Below are 7,836 nucleotides of genomic sequence, written 5' to 3'. Positions count from 1 at the left end.
GCTAGTGTTAGTATTCTGTGATCATCCAAGAACATGTTAAATTTAGAGGTGTGATGGTGTTAATGAAACATGAAGCAAGACCTTTTGGGCATGTACCATTCTTAGAAAAGAATGACTGAAACCTTAATAGCTATGTGGCCCCAGGCGTGTTTATTTACTCTCCTTGAAATATCCTCAACGTGAGAGAAGATATTTGCAGTATATGCAACTGACATGGGACTCCTAGCCAGAATATATACAGAACTCTTACAAATCAATAAGAAGAACACAGATAGGAAAGCCAATAGGAAAGTAGGCAAGTGATTTGAACAGGGATTACATGAAAGTAGATAGCCAAATGGCCAAAAAAAAAAAAAGTGAAAATGTGTTTTACTGAATTAGTTTCCAGGGAAATGCAAAGTAAAGCCACAGGGCAATAGTGCTCTAGCCCTACCAGACTGGCTTAAATTTAAGGCTGATAATACCAAGTTTTGGCCAAGATGTAGAGCTTTAAGAACTCTCACACACTGGTAATAGGAGTGGAAATTGGTAGCATTTGCTTCGGAAAACTGTGTGGCCATACCTACTGAAGTTTGAAATATGCATGCTTTATGCTCTAACAATTCCACTTCTAGTATTTATTTAATATAAATGCATACATATATCTACTAAAGATGTATATTAAAATGCTCATAGCAGCATTCTTCATAGTAGCCCAGATTTGGAAAAAACACAGATGTCCATCAACTGATGAATGGATAAAAAAATTTAGTGTAGTATATCTGTTCAGTTTCAACATCCTGTGTTTTATAGCCCACATTGGCTGTGGAGTGCATTTCCCCTCTGTTTCCATGCTGAAGTGATTTCAAGGGCAGAATAGGCTGTTATAATTCATATTTCCTAAGCTTCTAGGTAAGGGCTTATTGAGTTCTTTCATATCTATCATGATTCAGTGTTTTGAGTAGCTGTGTGAGGTTACCAGTGTTCTCCTATTTCACAGATGAGAAAACTGAGGCCCACAGAAGTGAGATGATGTCATCTAGCTGTTTACAGGTCCACATTGCCAGGCAGAATGGGAGCTGATTATGGCTAGTTTGTGTGTGGCTAGTTTTTATTTCTGTCCCTCCAATAGCTCAAGCAAAATGCCAGTCAATAAATCTAAGAAGAATCAACTTAGTAAGAAATTATTTTACTCTGCTGTTCAATGTTACAATGCTGGCAAGGTCATTGAAAACACAAAATCACTGTTAATTACAGCATCAAGACCATTGGAAATGGCAGCCTTTTTCTATCCCTCTCATGCTAAGAATTGCACTGTTTCAAATGGTTCTGAGCAGTGTATATGTGTGGTGGGGGTCCCTCCAAGTAGGGGGAGGGTTATGGAAGTCTTTTAAGCCCCCAGGCACAGATGTCCAGTCTTTTAAGGAGGCACATACCCAAATGACTCCCATCTGCACCATGATTTGCAAAGCATGTCCATGCACACGGACTTACTTGATCTTCCCAGGGACTCAGGTAGTGGACATCATTTTGCTACTGTTTTATAGAGAAGAACATAAAGGTTTTGAACATCTGAGTGATTTTTCCCAGCCCTCCAGCTTCTGCAGGGCAGAGGTAAGTCACAAACCCAAGACCAAATCTGGGAAATCCCTTATGCTACACGGAGCTTGCAGATGGCAGCTCCCAACCCTTCGCATGTTCCGGGCCTCCTGACGGGTACGTTCTCTCACCTTCCTCCCACCACTCCTACCATATGTGCCATTCTTCATGAGTCTCTTCCAGGATGTCCAGATGTAGCAGCCTCCAAGGCTATTCTCTGAACTCTCAGCCTACACTTGCTGCCTGAGAAGGAGAGAGGCCTCCTGGCAAGTCCTAGGAGTCTTGTTTCTGCCCCTGGCTATAAAATGTGCTGACTCACCTGTGTCTTCTCCCCAGGGGACAGCACATGTTAGGCCCATGGCAGCTTTGACCCAATGGCTGGTGTCTTGGGTTGGGCTCCTCAGAAGCCACCTATGAGACTAGGCTGTGAGCATCACAGTTTATTTGGGAAGTGGTCCCAGGAAGCACAGCTAAGGCCGTGGGGAAGTGAGAGAGGAGGGGAGGGAAGGAAGGTAATAGACGGTTCAGGACTGAACGGGTTAACACTGCAGCTTCCGGGCTCCCCCCCACTGGGGACCTCGGGAGAGTGTGGCCTAGGCCTCAGAATTGCCCCATCTGAGAGGCAAGGAACTTGGGGGCATTTCCTCCCGCCTCCCATCCATCGTGGCTGAGGGCTGCTTCAGGAAGGATTCTCTTCTAGTACTGCCATTGGTTCCACCACTGGGCCACAAAGACTCCCCCAGGTGGAGAGTCTCAGATGCGTGCAGGAGTGGTCTTGGAATCTACTAGAACCAAGAGTGCTGAAGAGACGGGGCTGGGCCACCAGTGTCTGTTATACTCGGTAAATAAATGGTTTCAGAAAGTCATCACTGAACAGATGACATTTTCATTTTTAAACTTTTGTATTCTGTCAAAATACAACCCCAAAGTTACCATTTTAACAACTTTCAAGTGTACAGTTCAATGGCCTTAAGTGCATTCACCTTGTTGTGCAACTCTTACCACTACCCATCTCTAGAACATCTTCATCACCCCAAACGGAAGCTTTGTGCCCCTTAAACAGCTACCCCTCGCTCCTGTCTGCTTCCAGCCTCTGGCAAGCACATTGCTACTCTCAGGCTCAATTAATTTGACGATTTGAAGTGCCTTATGGAAATGGAACCCTTCAATGAGTGTCCTTTTGTATCTGACTCGGATACATTACATTTTAGAATGTACGTATATGTTCTGGAGCCTAGAAATTAAAATTCTGGGGGATCTGCTTTGTAAGAAAAAATTACTCAGTGGTACTAAATGATGTGTGTCTCAAAATTTTCTTTGTAGCGATATGTGTTGAGGTTAAAAAAAACTGGAAATCACCTCTAACAAAAAGGATGCTGATGGAACAAATAATTTGACATCCGTCTTCTGGCCTATCATGCAGCTATCGAACAGGATGAGTAGATTCACATGCATCAGTCTGGTATGGACCATGCTATGCGACGTTTAAGCAAAAAAAAGACAAGTCACAAGTACTATCAGGGAGTTATCTTATTTTTGTTTAAAAAAGACAAGAAAAAGAAAAGAAAGACATTCCGAAAGACACTGTTTGTGGTACATGTGACATATGGTCTGAACATGAGAAAAATGTTGGAATACCCCTGAGTCTAGAGAAAGTGGGGTTTCACTTTTTACAACAGTGTCTTATCACTGCTGAAATACAAATAACAATAATCAAGATCATCATACTACGTAGCATGACCTAGTCATTTTGTTCTCGGTTGTACCCCCAAGTGAAATGAGTGTTTGTGGCCATCAAGTTAGGTCCGAGAATGCTCAGAGGGCAACCATTAGACACACTGGCTAAAAGCTAGAAACAACTGAGTGTCCATTAAAAGTAGATAATCACTATTTATTTATTTATTTATTTTTCTCAATTAAAAGTTTAATTTATCAGGGGCAGCACCTATGGCTCAGTGAGTAGGGTGCCAGCCCCCTATACCGAGGGTGGTGGGTTCAAGCCCAGCCCCGGCCAAATTGCAACAAAAAAGTAGCCAGGTATTATGGCAGGCACCTGTAGTCCCAGCTACTTGGGAGGCTGAGGCAGGAGAATTGCCTAGGCCCAAGAGCTGGAGGTTGCTATGAGCCGTGATGCCACGGCACTTTACCAAAGACAACAAAGTGAGACTCTGTCTCTAAAAAAAAAAAGTTGGCTCGGCGCCTGTGGCTCAAGTGGCTAAGGTGCCAGCCACATACACCTAAGGTGACGGGTTTGAATCCAGCCTGGGCCCGCCAAAACAACAATGACAGCTGCTACCAAAAAATAGCCGGGAGTTGTGGCAGATGCCTGTGGAGGCTGAGGCAGGAGACTCGCTTGAGCTCAGGAATTGGAGGTTGCTCTGTGCTGTGATGCCATGACACTCTACCCAGGGGATAGCTTGAGGCTCTGTCTCAAAAAAAAAAAAAGTTTAATTTATTGTGGCACATGCTATTTTTTTTTCCTTTCTTAAATCATGACTGTGCACACTGATACATTTATGGGGTATAATGTGCTGATTTGATATACAATGTGGAATGCTTACTGATTAACTAATTAACATCCCCATCACCTTGCTTACAACCACTAATTATTTATCCATGTATCAATAAGGTATCACTATATGATCACCCAGGGGAAAATTATACAGCAAAAAACATCGGATACATGCAACAAGAAGGGGTGATCTCTTGGAAATGGTCATGTGCTAAGAAGCCCATCTCCGTGCAGATGAAGGCCAGGTGCCTGTGAAATCAATTTATGTGTTAAAGGTCAGGATAGTCCTTACTTATCTTGGGGGTGGTGGGAGGCAGGAAGGGTGCTAACTGGGAAGAAAGGGCACGAGGGCGCCGGGAACTGTCCTATACCTTGACCTGAGTGGCGATTTTCTGAATATGTGTAGTCATGCATTGCCTATTTTGCTGTTGTGTGAGCATTCTAGAGTACACTTGTGCACACCTAGATGGTACAGCCGGTGGGTATGGTACACACCTAGGCCATGTGGTCTCCCCTGTTGCTCCTGGGCTACATGCCTGCACAGCATGTTACTATGCTGAGTACTATATGCAACTGTAACACCATAGTAAGTATCTAAACCAGTGGTTCTCAACCTTCCTAATGCCACAATGTATTTTCATTGCTAAAAAGGCCTTGCAGCCCACAGGCTGAGAACTGCTGATAAACCTATCTAAACATAAAAAGTGTACAGTAAAAGTATGGCATTATAATCTTATGGGACCACCATTGTTAATGCCGTCAGTTGTTGACTGAAATGTCATCGTGCATGACTGTGGATGTAAAACTTCATCAAAGGCTGAGAGATGTATGTACCTATGGTACATGTCAGATTTCAATTAGTAATAGTCGCACCTTGGATAAACCTCATTGGCTACGATACTGCCATTGCGCAAAGCTCAGATTTCAATAAATAAGAAAAAACTAGCAATCGAGAGAGGGGAAAAGAGACCAAGAGGGGGAGGGAAGGAGAAAGGACGGGAAGGAAGAAGGGAATATGTCAAGTAGAAAGAAGTGAGCACACTCTTCTTGTGGCTCTATCTTGAAGAGGAGTAACAAATACAGAATCATGCAGGCAGCCAGGCGCACAACCCTGGGTTTAATGCAGGAAAACGCCCCCCAACCCCATTTCTCTGTCTTTGATGGGAGCCTGCTAAATTACAGAACTCTGTGCAGGGAGGCAGGTGCCTTGAGCTGTGGGGTTGGGCAGAATCCCGGCTGCGCCATGCCCTAACTGGTGCTCTGTGGCCAGGCTCGCTGCCTTTCTGAGCCTGAGAGCCCGTGGGCAGCCCACTGCCCTCGCAGACCCTCCAAGAGGCCGGCAGGAGATGCTGGAGTTCTGTCTCTGTGCCTGGCTCCTGCTAGGCACTGACTCAACATGGCCTCCCTTCCCCTTGCTCTGCAGAACGAGAGAGCAGCGAGGTCTGTTAACTTTCTGGACAGAGGGCTTTTGACAGGTGAAAGCATTTGAGAAAGAAAATCCATGCAGTAGAGTGGATGATGGGGAATTTCTTGTTATAAAAAAAAATTAAGCTTCCAACTCAAGCAAGCCCTTGGTGAAATTTAAGCATTTTTCTGATTATGTATCTAATATTGACCAGAAAGAGGAGGGAGTGGGAGTAGATAAAAGACACTTCTTAGTCAAAACTAGCTTTTTCCTTTTTCCATATGCTGTGTTTATGATTATGGGTTTTAGAGCATTTTTCTTCTTGTATTTCATAAAATACCACATCTATTCACATAATTCACCCCACTGCCCTTTCCCTGTTATTTCATTGCAGAGGAGGGAGGGCAAGGATCGGGTGAGCCTCTGGGGGCTGGCTCTCCACCTCCCTGGCAGACTCCTTCGTGCTCTGAGTCTTCCCGGTGCCCAGTGACTCACCAGGAGTTACCCAGCCGTCAGCGGCCGCTCTTAGCCATTTCTTCCAGAAGTCCCTTTTTCTGTGAGCTTTTACTCCACTGTGTGAAAAAAAAAAAAGGCTGCTGAAAGAGGAGGCATGTGCTTGTGTGTGGGTGTGAGAGGGGGTGTGTACCTGTCTTTAGGGTCTGTAGGTTGTGGGTTCTGGTGAGAGGCAAGTCTTAAATGAAAGGGCTGTGACTGGAGCCTGAGGACAGCTGCTGCAGGAATGTAGTGTGAGCACGGTGGGGGCTTACACTGGCAGGGTGGGGTTGTGGGGGAAGAGCCATGTAAGGAGTTGAGGCACCCGCATGGAAGTGGCTGGGACAAAGCGGGAGGACACTTCCATTTGTGTACAGCATCAACTTGGACAAAGATCTCAAAAGGCAGGAGCCAGGGAGAATCTTTCTTGGTCCTCTCTCTTAGGCAGGTAGAAGGTTCCCTTGCAATTGTGGCATCTGAACCCTCCACTAGGTAGAAAGGCAAGCTGGGGGCCCTCCTCGTGCTTCCCGGAACCTTGTTACATGTGCCACTCACTGTCTGCACCTCGCCTGAGTTTACAAGTCCCTATCCAGATAAGGAGCACTGGAGGGCAAGGAGTGGGCCTTCCCCATCTCTCTGACGCTAGGCAGAGTACACAGGAGGTGCTCAATAATAGCTATGGTTGGAAAGAAAGTGAATAAAGTGACATCCCTGTGTTAGTCCCTGCTGTGCTGGAGATTGAACCTGCTTGGCTCTACAGGGAAGACAGAGAACCTGGGGCCAGCCGGCTGAGAGGGTGGCAGGCTGGAGGAGGAGGTTTAAGGACAGCCCTTCCTCTTCCTTTGGCAGGAGCTCTTCCCTTTGCACCTCCTGCCATCCAGGCTTCAAACAACCTGAGGCGTTGGTGCCAAGATCCCCAGCATACAGATGAGAACACCAAGGCTCAGAGAGGCCAGGTGGGCCCAAGTTCACACACAGTGAGCAAGGGGTGCAGCTGGGGTCTGAACCGGGCTGCCAAGTCCCCCCTCTCTCTGCTCCTCCACACCACCTTCTTGCAGAGTGGGGTCCAGCACTTCCCATGAAACCAGGCCCGTCACGTGAGGAAGGAGAGGGTGGCCACACAACCTGGGTCATATCGTGAGGTGAGCTGCTCTAGGTGGCTCTTGGAAGCTCATCTGACCCTGGCCACTGGCTTGGAAGCCAATGTTTTCTAGAAAAGCTCCCTTATCAGTAGGTTCTCTTAATTCTAAGCAGAAAGCCCATGAGTGAAGGAAGCCCAAGATAGGCCTATCTGAGAAAAGCCCAGTAGACACTTACAGGGGCCGTTCTACCACCTCAACAACACTTGTCTTGACAGGATTATCCCAGGGATTGCCAGGGTGTAGTCTGGCCACCTCCAAAACAGATTCTTAGAAATGAGCCATCCTACCCAATAGCTCCATCAGAAGACGGGAGATGGAGGGCCAGAGAGGATGACGGAATTAACATCACAAAGTAGCCCAGCAGAGCTGCTGCCCAGAACTCTTGACCTTGGTTAGGACATTCTGTTTTGTTGCACGGAGGTAAGCAGCAGTCCGTAGAATGGCTGTCTCCAAATGGTCCCCTGAGGGTGGCAATGCAGCCGAGAAAGGGGTCGCCTCTGCATCCCCAAGGACTCAGCAGGCCGAGGTCCTGGTGCACATCTCTCCACTGCTTTCTGGCTGTGAGGAATCCCCCACGTAGAGATGCACAGGCAGGCAGAAGCCACAAGGGGTGGGAAGTGCCTTCATATCCAAATATAAGCATCCCTGTCCTTTCCCAGAGTCCTCCCCGATGGGTGGCCACCCTGGGCTGCCCTTTCCTTCTCAGG

At 46.7% G+C, this 7,836-nt stretch overlaps 1 non-coding gene across 1 annotated transcript; it reads right to left on the bottom strand.

Annotated features, from left to right (window-relative positions):
• Positions 1-4,874: 4,874 nt before the first annotated feature.
• Positions 4,875-5,008, bottom strand: LOC111724203. The gene has a single exon (XR_002772542.1). It is a non-coding gene; the product is annotated as a U4 spliceosomal RNA (small nuclear RNA).
• Between the last annotated feature and the right edge of the window lie 2,828 nt (positions 5,009-7,836).

This window comes from Otolemur garnettii, unplaced genomic scaffold (assembly GCF_000181295.1).
Source record: "Otolemur garnettii isolate 467f Iridium unplaced genomic scaffold, OtoGar3 scaffold00020, whole genome shotgun sequence".
NCBI lineage: Eukaryota > Metazoa > Chordata > Mammalia > Primates > Galagidae > Otolemur > Otolemur garnettii.
The sequence above is the reverse complement of the archived record's forward strand: the minus strand, read 5'-3'. Positions and strand labels throughout refer to the sequence as shown.